The 25,794-nt window shown below is 40.3% G+C and overlaps 1 long non-coding RNA gene across 1 annotated transcript; it reads right to left on the bottom strand.

Moving 5' to 3' along the window:
- Positions 1-12,531: 12,531 nt before the first annotated feature.
- LOC138156976 (uncharacterized) lies at positions 12,532-20,503 on the bottom strand. The gene is made up of 3 exons (XR_011167254.1): positions 20,284-20,503; positions 15,437-17,079; positions 12,532-14,085 (listed from the first exon to the last, which is right to left on the bottom strand). It is a non-coding gene; the product is annotated as an uncharacterized lncRNA (long non-coding RNA).
- Between the last annotated feature and the right edge of the window lie 5,291 nt (positions 20,504-25,794).

The following is a 25,794-nucleotide window of genomic DNA, read 5'->3' as shown; positions in this document are numbered from 1 at the left end:
AATAAAAAGCATCTTGATGAGGGTAAAAGAGGAAAGTATATAAGCTGGCTTAAGGTTTATCATCCAAAAAACTAAGATCTTGGCAATTGGTTGCATCACTTCCTGGAAAATAGAGGGGGAAAAAATGGAAGCAGTGTCAGATTTCATATTCTTGGGCTCAAAGGTCACTATAGATAGTGACTGAGGCCATGAAATTAAAAGATGCTTAGTACTTGGACAGAAAGCAATGGCAAATCTGTATGGTATACTGAAAATCAGACATCACCTTGCCATCATGTAGTCAAATGTATTCCATGTAGTCAAAACTACAGCTTTTCTAGTAGCAATGTATGGCTTTGAGAGTTGTACTATAAGGAAAGCTGAATGCCACTGAATCAATGCTTTTGAATTGTGGTACAGAAGACTTTTTTTTTGAGACAATCGGTGTTAAGTGACTTGCCCAAGGTCACACAATTGAACTCAGGTCCTCCTGACTCCAGGGCCAGTGCTCTATTCATTATACCACCTTCCTGCCATTACTTTACTGGAGAAGACTTTTTGAGAGTCCCTTGGATAGCAAGGAGATCAAACCAATCAATACTTGCAGAAATTATGTCAGATAATTTACTTGAAGGTCAAATACTGAAGCTGCAGTAATTTGGCCACATAATGAGAAGATAGGATCATTTTAAAAGACCCAGATGTTGGGAAAGATTAAAGGCAAAAGGGGGAAAAAGGGGGATGGCAGAGAATGAGATGGATAGACAGTTTCATGGAAACAATGAACATGAAGTTAAACAGATTTCAAAAAATAGTGGAGAGTAAAAGGATCTGGTTTGCTATGATCCATAGAGTCCAGAAGAGTTGGACATGACTAAATGACTAAACAACAACAATGATTTTTAAATTATCTCCCCTTGACCTGTGTTCTAGATAAATATTTTAAAATTTATTTTTATTTTTAGTTTACACATTTATTTCCACAAGATTTTGAGTTACAAATTTTCTCCCCATCTTTCCCCTACCCACCACCCCAAAACAGGGATCCCACTTAATACCCCCTCCCCCAATCTGCTCTTTCCTATATCTTCTACCATCCCCTCTCCGACTTCCCAGTAGGGCAAGATGGACCTCTATATCCCAGTGCCTGTATATCTTATTTCCCAGTTGCATGTAAAAAAATAAAATAATAATTTTTTAAACATTTGATTTTAAAACTTTGAATTCCAGATTCTTTCCCTTCTCCCCTCATCACCCACCCTTACTGGGAAGATAAGCAATTCAATATAGGTTTTCCATGTGTAGTTATACACAACATTTCCATAGTGGATATATTGAAAAAGACTGACTATATTTCCCTCCATCCTATCCCACCCCCTGCTTGTTCTATTTTCTACTTTGACACCATCCCTTTTCAAAAGTGTGTACTTCTAACTACCCTTTCCCCTCAATCTATAATCCCCCCTCTTATTTCCTTCCCCCCTATTTTCCTGTAGGGTAAAATACCCAATTGAATGTGTATGTTATTTCCTCCTTAAGCCAAATTCAATGAGAGTAAGGTTGACCCATTCCCTTTTGCCTTCCTGTTCTTCCCCTCCAGTTTTCCCTTGCCTCTTTTATATGAGATAATTTACCCTATTCTGTCTCTCCCTATCTCCTCTCATTATATTCCTCTCTCACTTCTTAATTTTATTTTTTTAGATATCATCCCTTCCTATTCAACTGATCCTGTGCCCTCTGTGTATGTATACATGTACACATATATACACACATTCACATATGTATTCGTAGACACATATAACCTCCTATACACACACACACACACACACACACACACACACACATATATATACCACTATTCTCATACTGAGAAAGGTTTCATAAGTTACAATTATTGTTTTTCCATGTAGGAAGGTAAATAGTTCAACTTTGATAAGTTCCTTATGATTTCTTTTCCCTATTTATCTTCTCATGCTTCTCTTGCTTCTTGTATTTGAATGTCAGATTTTCTATTCAACTGTTTTTTTTCATCAAGAATGCTTGAAAGTCCTCTATTTCATTGAATGACCATATTTTCCTCTGAAACATTGTTATGGGAATGGGAATTTAAGACCTTCCCTGCCCCTAGGTGGAGGGAGGCTTGGTTTTGGGGAATGCTTTTTGATTGGGTAGTGGGTCAAGAGGGTTATTACATTCTCTGAGGCAGGAGAAGGCTATATAAACCCTGATGTGAGGCTTTGTTTTGGGGCTCACTTTGAGAAGTGTTGTGTGATTTGACTAGACGAGACTCTGGACAACAGTTGAGTCCCACCAGCTTTGAAAACCCAGATGTTGATGCTTCCCTCTCTGGTAACTGTGACTAGGTATGGATGTAATGGTCAGACAGTTGGAGGCCTGTCTGCTGAAATGTTTCTCTGTCTTCTTGTAACTTCTGCTTGTAAACTGTCTGTATACTCTGAAGTTTGGAGTGCTGACTTTTCCCCCTGAACTAGGTAAATTATACTGCAAGATTGTTAACCCATTTTGAGTTGCTTTCCTTTAGAAACAGATCTAAGAACCTGTGCTGACAGCTACCCTGGGGATGCTGGGGTACTTGCTGCTACAAACATTATACTCAGTTTCGCTGAATAGGTGATTCTTTGTTTTAATCCCAGCTCCTCTGCCCTCCATAATATCATATTCCAAGCCCATCGATCCCTTAATGTAGAAGCTGCCAGATCTAAAGTTATCCTGATTGTGTTTCCACAATATTCAAATTGTTTCTTCTTGGCTGCTTATAATATTTTCTCCTTGACCTGGGAACTCCAGAACTTGGCTATAATATTCCTAGGAGTTTTCTTTTTCAAGTGGTGATCAGTGATTTCTTTCAATTTCTACTTTGCCTTCTGGTTTTAAAATATCAGGGCAATTTTCCTTGAGAATTTCTTGAAGGATGATTTCTATGTTCTTTTTTTTATCATGGCTTTCAGGCAGCCCAATAATAATTTATTGATTATCTCTCCTGGATCTATTTTCCAGGTCAGTGGTTTTTCCAATGAGATATTTCATATTGCCTTCTATTTTTTCATTTGTTTGGATCCGTTTAATAGTATCTTGATTTTCTCATAAAGTCACTAGCTTCCATATGCTTCAATCTAGTTCTGAAGGAATGATTCTCTCCTGTGAGCTTTTGAGATTCTTTTTCCATCTGGCAAATTGGCTTTTTAAGGCATTCTTCTCCTCATTGGCTTTTTGGGCCTCTTTTGCCATTTGAGTTAGTCTATTTTTTAAGTTGTTTTGCTTTTGATGCAGCAGTTCTGATTTCATTGTCTTCCTCCCATTCTGTGCTTTGATCCTTTTTGTCCCCAAAAAAGGAATCTAAGGTTTCATTGCTGTGCTTGCTTTGCTTCCTTTACTTGCTCATGTTGCCAGTCAATTACTTGACTTCTGAGCTCTTTGCCACAGTAGAACTCTGCTTCCAGAGAGGAGAGCTTTGTTCCAAATCGCTGTGGTTTTTGCAGCTGCTGGAGCTATTAGTTGGGTGCCCTCTCTGAAGCCTCCACATGCTCACTGGCCACACACCCCAGGACCTCCACCCTAGACAGCAATCCAGATCCAAGCAGGTTAAAGCAAGAGCGATTACCTTCTGTAGGGTTGCTTGGCCCCCTACAGTCTGCAGGCCAGGAGCTCTGAAGCAGCCATGTAGCAGTGGCATAGCCACCACCATGCCTCTCTCACTTCTTGTTCCAGGGGCAGGGGCTGGACCATGCTATTCCATTCCCTCCTCCCATTCCAACAGCGTTCCACACTGACCTCTCACTTTGTCTTTGGCATTTATGGGTTGATAAGTCTGGAAACCACCACAGCTGCTGGTGATCCACTCTCATGAAGTCTGCTCCAATCATTGCTGGTCGGGGCTGCCCTGGGGCTAACACCACGGGCTCACGCAGGGCTGGGCTTGGCTCCCAGCATGCTGTGATGGACCCTTTCTCTAGGCCTGCCAGGCTGCCTTCCGTGGGAGATCTGTTTCTCTGTGTTCCTTTGTGGGTTCTATAGCTCTAATGTTTGTTTAGAGTCATATTTTATAGGTATTTGAGGTGCTTATGGGGGGAGCTCACAGAATTTTCCTACTTCTACACCACCATCTTGCCTCCACCCCCTCTAGATCATTTTTTTAAATACATCAGATATCTTTTTTTTTTTTCAGTCTTAATTTTGTTCTAATATTTCTTACTGATTCAAGGAGATATTGATTCCAGTTTAGTCTATTCTAGTTTTCTGGAAGTCTGTTACCTGGGTAAGGTTTACAATTTTCTATTCCAACCTATTTATTCTATCAGTCAGACAATTAGCATTTATTAAGCACATACTTTGCACCAGACACCATGCTAAATGTTGGGCATTAAAAAAAAGGCAAACAACAGTCCCTATTCTGGATGAGTTTACAGTCTAGTGGGGTGTACAGCATGCAAACAACTTTGTGGAAATAAGTTATAAATTTGAAATAACCAACAGAAAGAAGGCAATGGGATTAAGGGGGATTGGGAAAGGCTTCCTATAGAATTTGGGATTTGAAGGAAACCAAGGAAGATAGGAGGCAGAGATGAAGAGAGCATTCTAGACAAGGGGAAATGTCTACTATAGACTAGAGAAAATGCCTAGAACCTAGAGATGGTATATTTTGTCTGAGGAACAGCGAGGAGGCCAGCATTACTCAAAGTGATCAAAGAATACATGGGGAATTGTAAAGCATAAGAAACTAGACAGATAGGGAGTGGGGATGCTAGAATCCTCAAAGGTGGGGAACCTGCGACCTCAAGGCCACATGTGGCCCTCTAGGTCCTCAAGTACAGCCCTTGGATTCTGTGGAAGGACCACACTTGAGGACCTAAAGGGACACAAGTGGTTAGATTATGAAAGGCTTTGAACTTCAGTGAATTCTTCTTCTAATTCTTTCCTCCAGAGCTTCCTGCTATGTTTTCTTTGGTTTACTCATTTTTCCATCTTTAGTTCCTAAATTGGCGTTGTGCCAGGTCCAGGTTCTGGTTCTTTCTTCACTCTTTGTGGTTGGCCCTCCTTCTTCCTGACCCAGATCACCACCTTTGGGGGTTAGCCCTCCCCTATCCCTTGATCTTTGAGGTTAAGATCACTAGATCTTCTGGGCCTTCTGTGGTGTTTCAGAACTGAGTGGCCTTGGAGCGCCTGTGTCTGGGATGTCCTGGTCTGAGCACTGCTCTTGTTGCTGAAGTCCCCGGGGATTTCCAAGGATGCACTCTGAGGCTTTTTGACCTCCATGAGGCTTCGGTGGGTGGCCTCCATTCTTGCTGCCATCAGATACAGTCTTGAATTCTGCAGCTGTCTCTATCTCACCTGGGAGACTGTGGGCTTATCTATGCTAGTATTCGCTTTACTGGCAGATGCCTTCTCTATTGTCCTTGGGTTTTTGGTTGACTTTTTGTGCAGTTCAGGGGTGGAAGTAGTCACTTACTATAGTTACTCTTTAGATTTCTTGATCATTATTTGGTCTGAATTTCAGGTGGAATATGGTAGCTGGGCAGAATGCAGCCCATTCAAGCGCCCATTTTGGCTGGAAGTCTCCAGGTAACTAAATACAAAGAAACACTCATTGCACATTAAAAGAATGACATAAACAGGATACAGTCACTCATAATTCACACCTACTGCATGGGACAGTGAAAAGACCCATGGCATCAAAGCCACCAAACCAGATTCAAAATCTGCCTCCATGTACCTCTGCCACCTCTTACATTTGTGGTCACATGCAGGTCATTTAAACTTCTCTGGGTCCCAGAGAAGTTTCAAATGTAAAATCAGGTGTGGCCTAGGTATCCTCCAAGGTCCCTTCCAACTCCTGGTCTCTAATTCTATTGTTACATTCTGCAAGGAAGGTGAAAGCTAAACCTCATTATAGCTCCAGGCAGTTTGTAGGATTAACTATTAGACATTTTACATTTTACTTCAGCTCTTCACTGTCCACACCACTCTAGGAGCATATCAATTGGCCAGACTTGGGCAAGTCTCTTGTTGGCGGTTGACCTCTCCAGGATGGGACTCCTCATCCCTTGACTTCTGGCTCCAACCCAAAAGGACATCCAGACTACTTAAAACTCGCAAGATTGCTTTCAAACCTGGACACTCTCTTCGCAGGATATGTATTAATTTACCCAAAATGAGGAAAGAGCAAACACCAAAGAGGCAGCCCAACCCTAAGCTCAGGTTTTACCTTAGTCCCTATTCAGATCATGAGTTTAAGAAGTCTTGGGATCATTGCTTTGTGAAGGTCAGAAAGTGGGAGATGATAATTCACTCAGTAAGCATGTATCAAGCTTTCACTATGTGCCTGGCACTATGCTAAGCACTGGGGATTCAAAGAAAGGTAAAATACATTCTTTTCTTAAGGAACTCATAGTTTTTTGTTTTCTTTGTTTTGTTTTTCTGAAGGGGGGAAGGCAAGGTAATTGGGGTTAAGTGACTTGCCAAGGTCACACAGCTAGTTAGGTGTCAAGTGTCTGAGGCCAGATTTGAACTCAGGTCCTCCTGACTCCAGGGCTGGTGCTCTATTCGATGTGCCACCTCGCCGCCCCAAGCTCATAGTTTAATGGGGAGATGACATGCAAACAAGTATATACAAGCAAAATATATACAGGACATCTTGGAGATAATAAAAGGAAGACACTAACATTAAGGTGAATTGAGAAGCAACTTCTCCTAAAAGATAGGATTTTAGCTGGGACTTGGAGGAAGCCAGGGAAGTTTGAAGTCAACAATAAGGAGTGAAAGAATTCAAAGTATAGGGAACAGCCCATGAAAATACCCAGAATCTGGAGGTGGATTGATGTATGTAAAAAATAAAAAGGAGGTCAGTGTCACCAGATCATGTTAAATGGAAGGGGTGTAAGGTGTAAGAAGACTGGAAAGGTAGGAAGGGGCCAGGTTGTGAAAAGCTTTGAATGACAGAGGATTTTATATTTTATTCTAGAGGTGATAATGAATTTCTTGAACGGAGTGGGGAGTGGTATGACATGGTCAGATCTGCATTTGAGAAAGACTGATTTTACAATTCAGTGGAGGATAAATTAGAGAGGGGAGAGGTTTGAGTTAGGAAGGCCAATTAGAAGGCTATTCAGGAGTCCAGGTGTAGGTGATAGGAGCCTGTACCAGTTATGTGGCAGTGTCAGAGGAGACAAGGGAGTGTATATAAGAAATGTTACAAAGGCGAAATGAATAGGCCTTAGCAACAGATTGGATATGAGGAACAGAGAGACTGAAGAGAAAAAGATGACATTTAGGTTGCCATCCAGGGGAGTTGGGAAGATAGCAGTACTCTTAACAGCAACAGGGAAATTCAGAAAGGTGAGGGACTATTTTAGGGGAAAGATACTGAGTTCCGTTTTGGGTCTAAGGTGTCTATGGGACATGTAGGCAGTTAGAGATGTGAATCTGGAGGTTAGAAGAGAGGACTGGATAAAAAGATCTGAGAATCTTCAGTATAGATAGTTGAAAGCATGGAAGCTGATGAGATTACTAAGTGAAATAATATAGAGGGAGAAGAGAAGAAGACCTGGAACAGAACCAAACACCTATAGTTAGGAGATATGATCTGGACACAGATCCAGCAAAGGAGACTGAGAAAGAGTAGTCTAACAGGCAGGAAAATCTTTCTTGGGAAGCAACTCAAAACAATCCTGATATAATTTGAAGTTGTAAAGGAAAAAAGTATTTGCTCCCTTTTCCACAAACTCTGAGTTCCCAGCTCTTCTGCCTTTGTAGCCAATAAAGGGACTCTTTGTCATTGCAAAATGCAAACTCTTTGCTTATATGTGTGTGTGGAGGGGGGTAGGGGTACCATGGAGGGAAGCAGGCTGGACTGGAAAGCTCCCATGTTGTTGACCAAAACCAGAGATAGAAACTCTACTCTGAACATCGCCTACTGGATAATCTCTAGGGTAAAATTCAGCCCCAGTATAACTTTCTTCATCTGTTGTAGAGTGAAATTGTCCTTTAAAACAAATCAATAAATTTTTCATCTGTTCGACTTTGGGGCCTAGACACTTTTCAGTACATGTTTGGATAACTAAAGGCCCTTCTCCCATGCCTTCCTGCCTTGTGTGTGATTTGGTTCCTGAGGTACTTATCAAATTCCTCCTGTCCCAGTGGTTTTTATTGTACTCAAATGACATTGCTTTGGTTTCTTCCTCTATTTTATCTTCACTCAAATGTTTTCTACTATGTTTTTGCCTGTGGGTTCCTGGATTTTGTCCTGTGAGTATATCTTTTAAAATACACATTGTCCAATTTCCATCAATTTTGTTTTTAAGAAGAAAGTGTATGTTTCTAGAGCCATATTCCTATCACTAGCTTAATCCCATTGGGCTCAGTGATTTCTCTGAGGATGAATTTGCCACTTTGCATTAGCATCTCTAGTAAAAATTATTTTTCTTATTGACTTCTTGTGTCCTGGAGGAGCTGGATCAAGGTTAAAGGATGAAGCCTTTGATCTGGCACACTAGATATCTATATGAGGGGGTAAACTTCCTTATTTATTTCAAATTTGAGACTGTATTGATATTAATGCTCTCTCCAAGATGAGGTGTGGAGTCTCCTTGACCTGAATGCTTGGCCTATTGATAACATGCTGAAGATTGTTGATTCCCACTCTTTTTTCTTCTTTTTTTAAGAGCATTTGGTATTCTCATGGAAGTTGGCCTTTTAAAAGTTAAGCTAAACCTTTTTGTTATAGCAATGAACTGGGAACTAAGGGGAAGGGAGGATGCCCATCAATTAGGGAATGGATGGTATATGAATAATGAAGGGAGGGGGCGGTTCAGAGGAGCCTGGAAAGACTCATATGAACTGCTAAGTGTAGTGAGCAGAACCAGGAGAAGAATGATATCATTGGTATTATAGAGAAAAACAACTCTGAAAGGCTTGAGCTCTGATCAATGTAATAACCATCCAGAGGATCAATAAAGAAAGATTCTACCCACCCCTTGACCACCTGGTAATTGCTTCAAGATACAGCATAAGACATAGTTCCAGATGTGGCTAATGTGGGGATTTTGTGACTTGACTTTGCATACTTGTTATAAGGTTTTCTTTTTCCTTTTTTCAACTGGAGAGTCTGGGTAGGTAAGAAAATGAAAAGAAAGAAAAGAGGGTCATCAAAGCATATAGAAGGAAGACCAAAAGGAATCACAAACAAGCTGGACAACTTTGAAAGTTGTGTTGAACTTAAAAGAAAATCAAGTTGCTTAACATATTTACCATTTCATGTGCAATCTCTTTTTTTGTTCCATATACATTGAAATGCTAATTTTATTTGATGTTTCTTAAGTTCAGAGTTTAATTTCTTAAAAATAAAAGTTAAGGTAAATTCTTTATGTTGTAGGAAAGAACTTAAACTAAAGGGGTGCTCATTAATTGGGCAATAACTGAACAAATTGGAATGTTGTGCTGTAAGAGAAACTGGTGAAAACTTGTATGGATTGATTTGGAGTGAAATGAAAAAAAACAGAGACACAATAATAAAATTGTCAAGACAAACAACTTTAAAGCATTTAGAAATACTTTGGAACTCATATCAATCCAAAGACTAAATAATAGCTCTAGAGTATAAACCAGTCATCACTAAAACTCGTCCACATTGAAGTAATCAATTTAAGATTCAGAATAAGACATTCAGGGGGCGGCCAGGTGGCTCAGCGAGTAAGAGCACTGGCTCCAGTGTCAGGATGACCTGGGGATCAAATCCAGGCGCAGATACTTAGCACCACACCCAGAAATAACTGGCCGTGTAACCTTGAGCAAGTTACTTAACCCCGATTGCTTTAAAAAAACAAAAAACAGAATAAGACATGCAGGTTCAGATATGACCCCTGTGGGACAGTTTCATGATTTTTGCCAGCCATGTTCAGCAGCAAGTAAAAAGGAGTGAAGGAGGCAGATGATGGGAAGAATCCAAGTTTGCGGATGACAAGGAATGATTGGCAAAAGGACATAGAGGTCTAGGAACTCAAGTAGATAGAGGATAGCATTGAGTTCAACAAATTTCCCAGGGAATCAGGATAAGCAAGGGAAGAGAGTGTAACCAGTGCAGTGGAGAGGGTTCTCAGTTCCAGTCTCCATTGCAATCTGAAGTCTGCAGCAGAATAACTAGGCTAGGGATCCCAAACAAAAGGGGAGCTTACAGGTTTGTCCCCCTGAACCTACAGAACTTTCCAGTTGGCTGATAGTGGCTGATAGTGATTGGAACTCTACCCAGGGACAAGACCACAAGCCTGTTGCTCAGACACAAACCCAGGTCAGGAATTTGCAGAGCTAAAACAAAAAGGCACCAATCAGACTTTGCCTTGGATCAGACCACTTTGAGATAACTGAAAGCTGTCCTCAGCTAGAGCTGTCCCTGAGATCTTGAAATAAGGCAAGGCAACATTCAGTACCCCAAGAAAGAAGCAGCAGGACCCTAGAGGACACAAGCTCAGCCCAGATACTCATTGTCTCCAGAAGTGCATAGTGCCCACCTTAACAAAGTCTGAAGACAGGAAGTAATATGGAAGAATTAGCAAACCAAAAAAAGAATCCTATCATAAAAAGATGTTATGGTGACAGGAACACTCATGACACAAACCCAGAAGAAAAGGCTCTAAAACATCTACAAGAAAAGCATCAAAGAAAAACACAGCTTGGCAACAAATTCAGCTAGAACATTTTTGTAAAAACAAATTAAATGTGAGCACTAGAGGAAAAAATGGAAACAATCAGAACTATGAAAGAAAGTATTGGAAATGGAAATAACATCTTGACACAAGAGTTATAAAACCCTACTTTAGCAATAGACTCTGAAAATTAGAATGAAACAAGCAGAAGATAATGACTCCACAAGAAAACAAAAATATTAAAGTGAGGAATGAAACATATTTGTTAAGCACCTGCCATGTGCCAGGCATTGCATGCTATGTAGTTGTTGTTGTTGTTGAGTTTCTTCAGTCATGTCTGATTCTTCATAATCCCATTTGGGGTTTTCTTGGCAAAGACAATTAGAGTGGTTTTCCATTTCCTTCTCCAACTCATCTTAAAGATAGGGAAACTGAGGCCAACAGGGTTAAGTGACTTGTCTGGGGTCATATAGCTAGTATCTGAAACCAGATTTGAACTCCGTAAGATGAGTCTTCCCAACTCCAGACCTGGCAGTCTATCCACTGTGCCACCTATATTACAAATATCTTATTTTTATACTCACAACAATCGTGGGAGGTAGGTATTATTTATTATCCCTATTTTATAGATGAAGAAACTGAAGAAGATAGAGGGAAAGTTACTTGCCCAGCATTGCTCACATAATAAGTGTCTGCAGTTGGTTGAACTCAAGTTTTCCTTACTCCAACCCCAGAGCTCTATGCATTGAAAAAGGAGGGTTTGGGGTGGAAATGTAATATATTGGGGTGGCTAGATGGTGCAGTGAATAGAGCATGGGCCCTGGAGTCAGGAGGACCTGAGTTCAAATCCAGCCTCAGACACTTAACACAAAAACTAGCCATGTGACCTTGGGCAAATCACTTAACTCCAATTGCCCTCCAAAAAAAAAAAAAAAAGAAAAAGAAATGTAATGTATCTCATAGCAAAAACAACTGACTTAGAAAACATATTGAAGAAAACTAACTTAAGAATCATTGAACTACCTGAAAGTTGTGATAAAATAAAGTGTCTGGACATCACATTTCAAGAAATCATAACACTACCCAGATCTCTTAGAACCAGAGGATAAGGCAAAAATAGAAAGAATTTTACTGGTCACCTCCTGAAAGAAAGAAGAAAACTGTAGCCCCAAACCAGAACTTGTAGGTCAAAGAAAAAATATTGTAAGCATTGCTCAAATACCAAGGAACCATAATAATGATCACACATGATTTAATTAGCCACCACAATAAAGGATTAGAAAGCTTGGGATACAATATTTCAGAAAGCAAAGGACAGGGGCTTACAACCAATCAAAAATAACTTATCCAGCAAAGCTGATTACAATACAGAGCAGAGATGGATCTTTAATGAAACATAGTTCTTCCAAGAATTTCTGATGAAGAGACCAGAACTTCATAGAAATTTTGAAATAGAAACATGGGAATTAAGAGAAAAGGTAAACAATCATAAGGAACTAAGCAGAGATTAACTGTTTACATTCAAATATCAGGAGATGATCCGTGTGTCCTACCAAAACCTTATCATCCTTTGGGGTCATAGAAGGAGTCTAATTAGAGGGCTTGGAAATGGTTCTGTTTTAATGATCTTAAGAGAAGAATGGAAATGGAGGGGAAGAGAATACACTGTGGGAAAGGAGAGGAACTATGGGGGGTAATTATCTCACATAATTAAGGTATGGAAATAGAAAACTACAATGAAGAGGAAGGAGTGATGGAAAGGGCTTGTACTTGACTCTCTTGAATAAATCTAAGAACATATAGTTGGGTACAGAAATACTTTTCATTCAATGGGGTAATGGGAGTGATGGTAGATTAAAAGAGGGAGTAGTTCAAAGCAAAACAAATTCTAAGCATGTACATATTGTAACTTTTAATTTTTTTTTGCAGTGACAAAGATATGGAAACTGAGAGTTTGCCCATCAATTAAGAAATATCTGAATAAGTATGACATATGAATATTATGAAATGCTGTTGTGCTGTAAGAAATGATGCAGGGTAAGGTTTCAGAGAGGAGATCTGGGAAGACTTATATGAACTGATGCAGAATGAGGTGAACAAAACTAGTTAGCAGTTTATACAATAATGATAATGTAAAGACGAACAACTTTGGAAGACTTGGGAGCTCTGATCAATGACTGATTGGTATTCCAGAGTACTCATGATAAAACATCTTACTTGCCTCCTGATGGATAGATAATGGATTTAGAGTGTAGATTAAGACCTATTTTTTCTCCTTTGGGCATGGACAATGCAGAAATTTGTTTTGTTTGACTTTGTTTTCCTTTTGCTACAAATGTATGTTTGTAGCAAAAAGAAATTTTTTAAAATATCATTCAAAACAACAAAAAAAAGAAAATTCAAATGAAAACTTGAGTGACATGGATAACAAACTATCAAAATAGAAAATAAACATGTAGTTTAAAAAGGAAATTGTGAATCAAAATTAAGATTTAAAAATCCATCAAAATACAAAATTAAAAGAAAATTCCAATGGTCTTCTTCAAAAGTACTCAGTGTTGGACTAAATTTAACTTTTAAACTCAAGCTATCAAAAAAAAATAAAATTATTGTTGATGTAGTATACACTAAATGCATATAGCAATAATCAGGAAATTTTGCTTAAAAGTAATGGTTAAAAAAAAAGAATTTAGAACAGCAACTCCTTAAGTGGAGAAAGTAAAATCAAAGTTAAAAAAACATATTCTAGATATATGGAGGATATATGTTTAAATTTTCAATTTAAACAATGTAAAGTCCAGCACAAGCAGCTTTCCAGAGGACTGCTGCTGTGAATAGCTCTAAGGTTCTGATCACATAGTATATTGAACTCTCTATTTATTCAGCAGTAAACTAAAGCAAAACATTCACAGAAACCAAAGTATAGCATTCACAATGATATGATATAACAACTTATCACTAAAGTGGCCATGTGGTTTTTACTTAAAGTGACCACATAGTTTTAAACAAAGGATGTCATTCAGTAAGTCCTTAACCCAATCATCCTTAAGGAGCAATCCTCCTTAAAGGACACAAAGTACAAAGGCCTAAGTTTTCCCACCCCTAGATCATTTTGTCTTAATCTCTCAGTCAAAAAGTCTTCTTTCTTCTTGACTGGAGATTAGTTTCCAATCATCCTTAAGGGGAACAAGGTACAAAGTACAAAGTTCTCCCACCCCTAAATCACAGTAAATCGTGATCTTGTCAGTCAGCCCTAAGTACCCAAGGAGAGGTCTTTTTATCTTGGCTTGAGGCTGACTCTCAAATTCCATGGTTCTTCTTCCATGGGTCCAGCTCTCTGGGTTCACAGGCAGGCAGCTCTCAGCTCCTCATCCAGCCCCTCATCCAGTTCCCATTCCATACTGAAGCTCACAGTGTTCAGTCCACCTCAACTCCTTCACTGTTTCTGTTTCTGGGAAGACAACAGAGCCAAAAGAACATTCATACACATTTCTGGCGCCATCATCAATTCACTATCTGCCTGTGAAATCCACACAGACCCACAAACAAGGTCTGAGAACTCAATACAAATTGTCAGTATAGTCCCAGGGCCTCTGAAACCCTCCTCCAGGACTTCTGTAAACAGACAAGAAAATACTCTTTCAGGGCTTTCAGTAGGTCCCAGGGTTTCCGTACAAAGTATCACAAACACAACAGAACAGACAAACAGAGTTCCTGGCCTCCACAACCATTCCCCTTCTCAGTCCCAGCTGTGCTCCTCCTTATATATGGTGGTTCTCCCTCCTGTTGCATCAAGTTCCTCCCACCTTTAAATCACAAGGGTCTCAAACAAGGTGCTAAATACTTAAGTAGCTGAAACAAGGTGCTAAGTTCTTCTTTGCTTGCCTTTACAAACTACTAGGTGTTTCTGTGGAGTGAAAATGGCACGGTGCTCCATCTCCCTACTTCATGCCTTTGCAATGGCTGCCCACCATACCTAGAATACTCTTCTTCCTCACTTCTGCCATTTTGCTTCTCTGTCCTCTTTCAAGGCTCAACTGAAATCCTCACTTCTGTGGAAGGCCTTTCCCAATCTCTTTCCCTCCAGCTCTCCTTTCCTTTCTCCCCACTGTCTTCCTTCTGAGATTATTTTCCTTTTTTTCAGAATATATCATTTATATGATAAACATGATATATGAAAACATAATTTATATGGTTTCTCCTCCATTAGAAGGTGAAACTCTTATTAAGGGAAGGAAATGAGCCTTTTTGTTAAAAGTAAAAAGTCGACTTACTCTCCCAATCTACATAAATACTAGTAGATTGAATCCTAAGTGCTTGACTATGGCAGCTATGACAGTCTATGCTGTAAACTCCCATTTCTGTACTGAGATTATGGACTTACTCTTCCAATTCACACCTGCACTAGCAGATTTGGGCCCCATAACATGGCTGACTACATATCTCCTATGATGATTTAGGGGGTGTTTCTAAAGGATAGGAGAGGTCTACCATAAGTTCACACTCATTCCAATAGGTTTTCCCTGCCCCATACCAGGCACCCATCATTGATATTAGCACCCCATTATCAATTTGATAAATTGATATCTTCTTGATATCATTGATAAGTAATTAACATCAATTAGCTTTTTTTATTTTTTTTTCATCAATTAGCATTTACAAAGGAATATTTGCTGAGAAAAAAATTGCAACAACAGAATTACAAACACATTCATAAGCCAGGGACACATTATTCCCTGTATCTAACACATCATCTCTGGGGAGAGTGGGCTTAAAGTTCAGGTGGCCTTTACAAATCTTACCCTAATCACTGAGTTTACTTCTGAGTGGAGCATGACTGATAGACAAGTTACTCCCTTGTTTACAGGACACAGTTTCTTCACCAGGATGTCAATTCACTAGTGGGCTAGTTGAAGTGAGTCACTCCTTAGGTCTGGCTCCTTCTTGGGTTCAAGTACTTGTAAATGTAGTTCTTGGACCTACTTTTCTGGCCTTCTGAAGGGGAATTTTCTGACCTTTTGAAGTTCACAAGCCTGTGTCCTGTCCATTCCATCTATACTCATTCATCTAAGGGCAGGAAAGAATGAAAATGACAACAGAAAATGCAATATCGCCTCCCCACTTAAAGATGGAAGTTCTTACCTTATTGGCCACCAGGGAAGACAGAATTCAAGATTCTTTCTTGAAGATGTTTCCATGCACTCTCAATTCTATATCAGAAGGCTTTTTTTATAAATAGACAGCAAACAGTCACAGAACGCCTGCACATGCTCTGAATCTGTGCAGGGCCCCTCTATTATTTATTAGCTCACACTTCCAGAATCAGAATCACCAAGCCCCCCATGTGAATTGACAGTAGGTAGAGCTCCCCCTGCACATTCTCTGAGGACTGAACCCCAAGTTGTCCAGTTCCCCCATTACATTTGTATCTCCAGTGCTTAGTATAGTACTCGGCATATAGTTACAACCTTAAATGCCTGTAGACTCACTGTTCTACTTGACAAATACAGGCAAGGTTGGGAGAGAAAATGGGTAGAGGCATGAAGATAATTTATCTTTGGGCTTGTTGAATGTGAGGTGATGATGGGATTTTTAAGTGGAAATGTTCAGCAGGCAGCTATAGATGGAGAACTGGCATTTGTGACAAAATAGATGTGAGAGACATTCTAGAGGTGATGGTGGAAAATATATGTATCTCCAATCCTCAGGCCCATTGATATAGCACCCTCTCCTTATTGGTGGAGATCAATGCTCCAAGCCTTTGTGAGGGGTGGGGAAGAGTTGGTGAGAGCTCCAGTCTTTTTAGTCTCCTGTCTGCTCTCTTCACTTCTTCTGATCGCTTCTTCCAAGAGTCTTTTCCTTCACCAAGCTAAAGTAGGGGTGATATCTTACATCTTCTTGGTTGTTACCCTTGGTTCTCAAAGAGGACCAAAATGACTTCACTATTTTAGAGTCAAGTTACAATGCATCCAACTGTGGCTGATCAGACCAGTACGAGCTCAGAATGTTCTACCACAGGTCAGGCACAAAGAGTTCATGGGAACATTTGGGGTGGATTCTCTGAATCTGTGCATCTTGTGTTTCTTTTGAGCTAGTTGAATTCTGCTTTGCTCAGAGAGCACAGCACCTTCTCTAATGTGGGCACTCCATGCTAAGTGGACCTGTGCCATTGTCTCCCATGTCACACAATCAATTCCAGAGTTCTTAAGAGAGCCCTTGAGAATGTCTTCATATTGCTTCTTCTGACCACCATGTGAGCATTTTCCCTGTGTGAGTTCTCCTTAAAATAACCTTTTAGGCAAGCATATGTTTGGCATTCTAACATTGTAGGCAGTCCATCAGAATTGTGCTTTCCACAGGAGAGTTTGAATGCTTGGCAGTTTAGTTCAAGAAAAGGATCTCAGTGTCTTGCATCTTACCCTGTCAGGTGATCTTCAGAATCTTCCTAAGACAATTCAAGTGGAAATTATTCAATTTCCTGGCATGGCACTGGTAGACTGTCCCTATTTCACAGGCATACAACAACAAGGTCAGCACAACAGTTCTATAGACTTTCAGTTTGGTGGTCAGTCTCCTACTCTTTGCTTCAGAGCCTCCCAAACACTGACTTAGCTGATGCCAGAAGTACTTGAAGTCTGAAGAGACTGAAGCAAACTCAAAGAAAGCTAAAAGAAGACTTGAAGAGACTGTGACTCTTGCTAACTCTACCCCTACACTCATTTCCACTGCTAAGGAGAGGGTCCTATACCAGTGGGCTTCAAGACTGGGGTTACACATGAAAATATTTGAGAATGAAACAGAGAGAAAGAGCCAACATTAGGAAGTAGGAAGAGGAGAAAGAAAAAGTGAAGGAAACTTAGAGAACAGTTCAAGATATAGGAGTTGCACCAGGATAGTACAATGTTTTTTACTTTTTATATATATATATTTTTTTTTTAGTTTTTTTTACTTTTATATAGTATTTTATGGTTACAAAGCAGTTTACCTATGTTATTTCATTTGATCTGTGATTCCATGAATAGGAATATAGTACAGGAAAATAGTGCAAATATTATTATCCCCATTTTATAGAATAGGAAACTGAGGCCTGGCAAGGTAAAATGACTTGCCCAAAGTCATATGATTAGGAAATGGCCAAGCTAGGACTCTAACTGTAATTAATCTGACCCCTTATTTGAAGCTCATTCCACCATAACACGCTGCCTTTCATGAAAGAAGCAAAATTTCAATAGCATACCTCACATGATCAGAGGCAAATGACTAGATCAGCTCATCAATGTCAGGGTATCCCTGACATTGATCTTGATTGACTGCTGTCTTGATGAAGAGCTAATATGAACCTCTTTCAGCTGTATGACTACTCAGTACATTTGTGTTTTCTTAGTCCTCTGTATTTGACAGCTATTTCTCTTTCATTCCCTTGCATAGGGAAATGTGACTGCTAGTACATGTAACTGTATTTAATATCTGTCACATTCAGACATCTGTGTCAAGAATTTGCTTCTGTAATGCATCAACATAGGGGTTATTGAAGGCATGGGGAAACTGAGGTGGAAGATATAGACCACTCAAGTAGAAAAATGAACAAATTAACTAATGCATGAAGTTTTTCAGGCTAGGGGAATATTTATGATATATGTGTTGAAGAAAGGGGTAAACAAATCAGAGAAGAGCAAAACAATGGAGGTAATGAAAAGAGAAGGTGAAGACACTCATAGAAACCTCGGGATTTGGCAAAGGATAGGACTGAGAACTAAGAAAGTTAATCAAGAAGCATTTATTAAGTGCCTACTATATGCCAGGCACTAGTGCTAGGGATAAAAAGAAAGTTTTTTTTTAAGTCTCTGCTCTCAAAGGAACTCACAACAAATGGAGAAAATGCAAGCAACTAGGTTCAATTGAGATATAAACTGGATAAAGTAGGGGTAGTCTCAGAGGCAAGGCACTATGATTAAAGAGGACTGAGAAGTGCTTCTTGCAAAAAGTAGGAATTTATCTGATACTTGAGGCAAGGAGGCAGAGATTAGAAGGGAGAGTTTCAGACTTGGGGAATGGACAATGAAAATGCCCAGGGTTAGGAGTGTGTATGTGAGGAACAGCAAGGAGACAAGTGTCATTGGATTGCAGTGTGGGAGGGGGATGGAGAGGGAGAGGAGTAAATTGTGGGAAGACTGGAAAGGAAGGAACCAGCTTCTGAAAGGCTTTAAAACATAAAACAGAGGATTTTATATTTGATTCTGAAGATAATAGGAAGTCACTGGAGTTTATTGACTTAGGAGAGTAACATAGTAAAACCTACACTTAAGGAAAATACATTTGATAGCTGAGTGGAGGATGGACTGGTGTGGGGAAATACTTGAAGTGGGGAAACTAATGAGAAAACTGTTGTAATAGTCCAGACATGAGTTGGAGAGTTATAGAGGGTTTAGGACCAGTTGTTGTTGTTCAGCCCCACTGGGGACCCAACTGGTCCGTTCCTCCCTCCCTCCCTCCTTGCCTCTTTTCCTTCCTCCCTTCCTTCCTTCTTTCTTTCCTTCCTTCCTTTTTTTAAGGATCATACCTTAAACCCAAATTGCTCTGTCCCTCATTGATTGGCCAACAATAGGTTCCAGCACAAGCCTCACTTAGTCATTATTTGGGTTTGATGGATCAGAATGAGTGTGTATAAATAGCAATTGTTTCTGTTTTAGTAAAAAAAAACCCTGAGTCTTCCCCTCCCAGATTGATTTTTTTTTAACTAGGTAAAAGTGGCCATTTATTGCTTCATTTCTTACCTAAGCTTAGTCGCTGAAGGGGCATTGCCTCAGACAAATTGAGACCTGGGAAAGACCTTAGCTTAAAAAGACCAAGGTCTCCCACTGTATCCAGGACCATCTCCAGCTATCCTGATCTATATCTTGCCACTGGACCCAGATGGCTCTGGAGGAGAGAATGAGGCTGGTGACTTTGTACAGCCCTGCCTCACTTAAATCCAATTCACTTACAAGTCAACGCATCATCTTCCTGATGTCATTGGACATCAGGATCAAGGACAAACAATAATAAGAAAGAGTTTAGGAGAGCTCTGGGACAGCTGCTTTGGGGAATTTACTAGCAAATTAATAAGAGGCAAAGGAAAGAAATGCTCAAAGTCCCAGCTGAAGTTAAACAGATGAACTTGTAGTGAGCCAGATCCTTAGGATTCTGCCCCTTCCACCAGCAGCACTCTGATCTGGACACAGGAATGGAAAAATAGAAGATGGGGATGATATCCAACTGGGTAGACATGATGGAAAGCCAAAAGGTGGTGACAAGGCTACATTCACATTGTTAACCATGAAGTTCAGAAGAAGTAGGAAATTTAGTGTATCCCAGAAGACAAGTGAATGAAGGGGTAAAGGAAAGGTCAATGTATCAGTGTGGTGAAGGTGTACCAGCAATGCCATATTCACAATGCCTATAGAGATTGCAAATATGCTGATATAATTATCCATTACAAAATACGTTATGTTTGCCATATGAGGAAATAAACTAGAAAATTTATGAAGATACCAAAAGACTGAGTCCCAAAACCAGAAAGTGAAAGCCATCAGAGTAGTTATGATATTGGCACAGGTAGATAAAGTAGAAAGCACCTACATTTTCAAGCCTTTAAAACAGAACAGGCTACCTCAGGCAAAGGTCCTCCTCTCCCCACACACAGCAACCACCCAGCGTCCTGGAAGCGCGCTCCCAGCAGCTCCGGCCCCTGGCAGTCCTCAGCAGGAGTCCTTAGCAGAAAGTCCTTAGCAGTCCTAACTCAAAAAGGGCTTCGCGTTGCCACTGCCTCTGCTGCTGCCGCCGCCGTTGCCACCACCGCCAGCCACCGCAGGAACACTAGCTTGGCTTCCGCTTCCTCTTGCTCCGCCCCTTCCTGCTACGTCAGCAAGTCCAACGGGGCATGGAAGATCTTTAAATCCCATAACCCTTACAGAAGGTGAGATGATAGTTAAGGGAGTCTTGATGAGGGGTGGGAGGTACAAAACTTGAGATTTTGAGAGACCATTGCCTTGTGATAATGGGGTCCAGGGTCTGACCATGGTCATGCTGGAGAGTAGATGTAGTATGATGTGTAATGGAAATGGATGTCAGCAGAGTTCTACTGGTCTGTTTGATAAGACTGAAGGTGAAAATGGAAGTGAGTTTACAAGAAAAAGTGAAGCCTTAGTAAAACTGAATAATGACTGGGAGCTCTGAGCAATACGAATGAAGAGGATATTGCTTCCTTCATTTTAATAAATGTACCAAAGTGGAGGCTTCTTTGCTCTAAGGCAAAAACGAATCAATCACCATTGCTGTCTGGGAGGAGGCTGGAATCTGGAGTCACTTTGCCCTTGCCCATTATCTTCCTTCTCCCCTTCTATTCATATGCAGTGAAATCTCTGGGTAGAGTCCAGGAGTAAAGTATAGAGTAGTGCTTGCCTAAGGAGAGGAAGTGAGGTATGGCTGGTAATGCCTATATTCCAAGGGTGTAAATTTGTGGGAAGAATCCTTAATCCTTCTCTCTAGTCTCCGCCACTTCAGAGCAGGAACAGATAGTAGACATCCTCAGAATGTTTCCTTCATTTTTAACTGGCTGCTGAACCAACCCTTACTGAATATACCAAAGGAACAATCCCTGCCCCTTGGGTCTCCTTTCTGCCAACCCTGAGGTATAAGAATAACTCTCTGAGCTCCAGAGTGTCAGGGGGGTGTATGCTCTTTTTCTTATTGGGCCTGACCCCTGGAGCACCTGGCCTTTTTGGCAAATCTATGAGGCTCTTCCATACATTTCTACCTGATCAGAGATGCCCCTCCCCTCAAGAGTCTGTTCACTGGAGACCCTTATAAAAACCAGGATTCTTCCATTTATCAATTTGGGGTCCTTGGTATGATAGTAACCTGAATGCTGCTGTCCAGCCACCCTTTGGCTGCCCACACCTTTCCAGATCACCATAACTTGGGCATATGTATGACCTCCAACTAAGAAGATCTAAGCCTCAAAGGAACCTTGATCTAGACCCTGGGTGAATTCATTCCCCAAATCTCTCATATCTGAGTACAAATATTTGAGGGGGTCAGGACTGCCAAGTAGTACAATAATCTTAAGGGATGCCTTAAACTTGGGAGGAGGAAAGGGAGGGGAAGAGAATAAGTAACAACCAACCCTTTAGGGAGGACTACAGGACCCTTACTGATCCTGTCCTGGCTTTTGCCATACACTTTCACCCCCTAGTCTGTTGATTGCTTTCCTCACCACAGAGACATACAGACAATGGACTGACCAACTGCTAAAATCTGAGCGGGAGATTGAAATGGCAGTGTCCACGAGGGCAAGTGTCTAGGTAGGAACAGGCGTTCTAAGGACGGTAGAAAGTTTCCTAGCCTGCCAAGAGGGAAGCCAATGACACCTCCCACAGGAAGTTTTGAGTATAGCTTCTGAAACATGTTAAGAAAGCTTTTTTAAAGGAATCTCCTTATGCACAAAGTGTATCTGTGTCTTCTGTGTTCCTTTAATAAACTTCTAATGACCTCTATGAGCAAGAAATGTTGTATTTAGCAAAAAATTAATGGCGCAATTTGGCCAGGAAAACCTGCACAGAAATTGGGTATGGAAGAGGCCAAAGGAAATGTGAGAGAATCATTTAAAATACCTTTTGAGGCTTCAGAGGAAGACTGCCTATAGGCTCTTCCACTTCTTTTTGAGTGTAACATGGATTACTCTTGTCCCACTATCTGTGGGCTAGGTTTGTTCAATTATACCTCCCACTCCCTAGGATTTTCCTGAGTGGGTTGAGGAGAGCTCTTTCCTCTATGATCTAATTGAGCTTCCATTGATGATGTTCTCTACTTCTAGGAGCCCAGTAACTAGTGCCCCAGTTTCATTTAACACCAGATTAGCTTTTACAAAGGGATCTTTTCTTTAGCAATAATAAGCAAATGTTTCCCCAAAAACCTTGGAGGCACAATCTGTATTATAGTCTACACCAGGAGTGGGGAACCTGGGACCTCGAGGCCATAAGTGACCCTCTAGGTCCTCAGCTGTGGCCCTTTGACTGAATTCAAACTTCATAGAACAAATCTGAGTTTGTATTCAGTCAAAGGACCACACCTGATGACCTAGAGGGTGACATATGGCCTCAAGGCCACAGGTTCCCCACCCTTGAATACCCTCCCAGTCACTAGAAAGGGAAGGAGATTAGGATCACAGTTTAATTCAGTTGCTACATAGCATTAATCCCACAAATGGGACAAATATCTAAATCCCAGTAGGCTAGACCCTTGATCTTCAGGACTTGCTACTGGGCTAGATACATTCGGGATTCCAATGTCTTCATCTTCTAGGTTGGAAAGTCTATTCTCTGCACCTAGGCAGAAAAGGACCAATAGCAAAGGCAAAAAACTCAGACCCATTTCTCAAGGGCCTGCGGCCTAAGGGAAGGAGGGGAGGTAGTTCTCAGGTCCTTGCATGGGTTGATTGCATGGTTGGTTATCACCTGCTGTAAATGAAGGAACCTCTCACTCTCACATAAGAATTCCAGGAAAAGGAAGACTGGCAGTTTTATAGACATAGTCAGTTCTGCCTACAGGGCCAATAAAAGAAGACTACTTCTGAAACCATGTGGTAGTCCAATGCAGAATGTCCACTCACGTCCCAGTCTGTCTCCCAGAAGCAAATCCCCAGCATCTTCCATGTCAGTGACTTGATCTTAGGATATCTGGGCATGTGTTAAATCTTCATCACATGAGATACCTGGATTTCCACCTGCTATAACAGGCAGGAATTCTTTCTGTTTTTTTCTTATTTCTTTTTGAGCTCCTAAGAGCAGGATCCTTGTTTTGATTCCATTTATACACATATTCCTCAGAATCTAGTAGAAAAGAATATGTTTTAATCACCTCCATTGAACTGTTGGGTTGGCTGTTTAAAAGTCTATTATCTGCACACCAAGACAGCATGTCTTTTCTGCTTCTATTATTTATGAGTCATTTGTCAGGTCCCCTTCACCATAGTAACTTTTAAGTTTAGGCAGAACTGCTTCCCCATCAGGCAGTGTCACAAGCTGTATGTCTCTTCTGGGAAATGATCTACAGGCTTCAATGATCTCTGTTGATCTACAGTCCTGACTGTGGGCTGAGATTGCTCTTCAGCCTTTCCTTGGCAAAGTGACCAAGAGTGAAGGGATCACCACAGCGTATGCCCTGAATATACTCCCCTTGGATGTCCTGGGTGTGAAGATGAAGCCCACCCTCGTTTCCTTCCCTGTCTCTAGTTTCTGATCTTTGATCAGGATTTAGCCGTAGCCTTGTAAAGCCTTGTGATGTGAGTAAGCAGAGCCATTGGGTAGTTTCCCTTTGTCTTCCTGTCTGTCTGTCAGGACAGGTATGTTTAATTAAGTTCTGGAACTCCAGCATCTGTATGATTCATGAATTTCCCAAGATTTTATATTTTGTAGACAAGTGGAAGTATTATGCAAAATCTTATTTAAAAACAATCAAATGAATTCAAACCCCTGAATTTTTAGCCAAGGTTCATAAAAAAAAATTCAAAGAAACAAAAGATTGCAATGGAAAGAAAACAATATCTACAGTTTGCTATGACAACATAGGAGACCTTCAGAAACAAATCATCCTTTGTGACCAGGTATATCTATGCAACAAAACTAAAAGGCATCTCATTAATATAGCAAACATTGCTTAAACCTACAGTGTTAAATTATGACTTACTTTGAATTTTAATAATAAGAGCTAGCATTTTATTGTGCTTTAAAGTTCCCAAAGTACTTTACCATATGTGATCTCATTTTATCCTCACAATAACCCTGTAAGTGCTATTATTATTTTCATTTTACAGATGAGTAAACTGAGGCAGATGTTAAGTGACATGCTCAGGGTCACATAGCTAGAAAGTATCTTAGGCAGAATTCTAACTTGGACCTGCTCTAGACCCAGCATTTTATTCTCTATTCCACCTTGCTACCTACTTGCTTAAGATCCTATATTAAACTTTAGTTAGAGATGTAAGGGAGAATGCCAATAGAATGAATAAATTAATCATCTCTACCACATTTAAAGTAACCAACAAGGGACGACTAGGTGGTGCAGTGAACACTGGCCCTGGAGTCAGGAGGACCTGAGTTCAAATGTGGCCTCAGACACTTGACACACTTACTAGCCGTGTGACTTTAGGCAAGTCGCTTAACCCCAATTGCTCTCAAAAATAAATAAATAAAGTAACCAACAGCAAGATCTGTGCCCTGATACTTTTATCAGCTGAGGACACTCTATTGAATCAATCAATTAACCAAAGGCATTGAACTGAGTACAGAAAAGTTCTTAATCAATCAGTCTGGAAAGAGTGAAAATCATTAGATAAATAGTTCACAAGAAATGTATTTGGGTTGGTTAAAGAGAATCAGTCATTTCCAATGAGGATTTGAATAAAATAGCAAGATAGTTTGAAACTTGGGATTTCAGTAGTGTGCTATCCTAGAGAGAGCACATTCAGTCAGGTCCTGAGAAAGAATTGCTTGGTTTGGGAGGAGAAAGAAGGGGATTTTGCAAATTGAAAATTCAGAAGATTTTTTACTTCCTATGGGCATTATAGCAGTGTCTCTGGAATATCAATGAGTAAGAAATATGAGTATCTACATCAGGAACTGAGGAAACACTAGGCACACTGAAGAAAGGCAGCTTCAGAACTCTACAAGGATGAACTGATCCAACCATTCAGGAGAGCAACTTGGAACTATGCCCAAAGGGCTATGAAATGGTATATATCCTTGGACTCAGCAATATTATTACTAGATCTGTATCCCAAAGAAACCAAAGGAAAGTGAAAAGGACATACATGCATATATACATAAATACATGTGTGTGTGTGTGTGTGTGTGTGTGTATATATAGCTTTGTGGTGCCAAAGAATTGAAAATTGAGGGAATGCTCATCAATTAAGGAATGGCTGAACAAATTGTGGTACACGACTGTGATGGAATATTGTTATGCTATAAGAAATAATGAGCAGGATGCTTTCAGAAAAACCTGGGAAAACTTATAAGTGAGCAGAACCAGGAGAACAGTGTACACAGTAACAGCGATAAATACAATGATCAGTTATGAATGACTTAGCTATTCTCAGCAATACAACAATCCAAAACAATTC

Source organism: Petaurus breviceps, unplaced genomic scaffold (assembly GCF_028583685.1).
Source record: "Petaurus breviceps papuanus isolate PSGF00001 unplaced genomic scaffold, PetGlider_PUasm1.0 164, whole genome shotgun sequence".
Lineage (NCBI taxonomy): Eukaryota > Metazoa > Chordata > Mammalia > Diprotodontia > Petauridae > Petaurus > Petaurus breviceps.
This window is presented reverse-complemented; position numbering and strand designations above follow the sequence as displayed.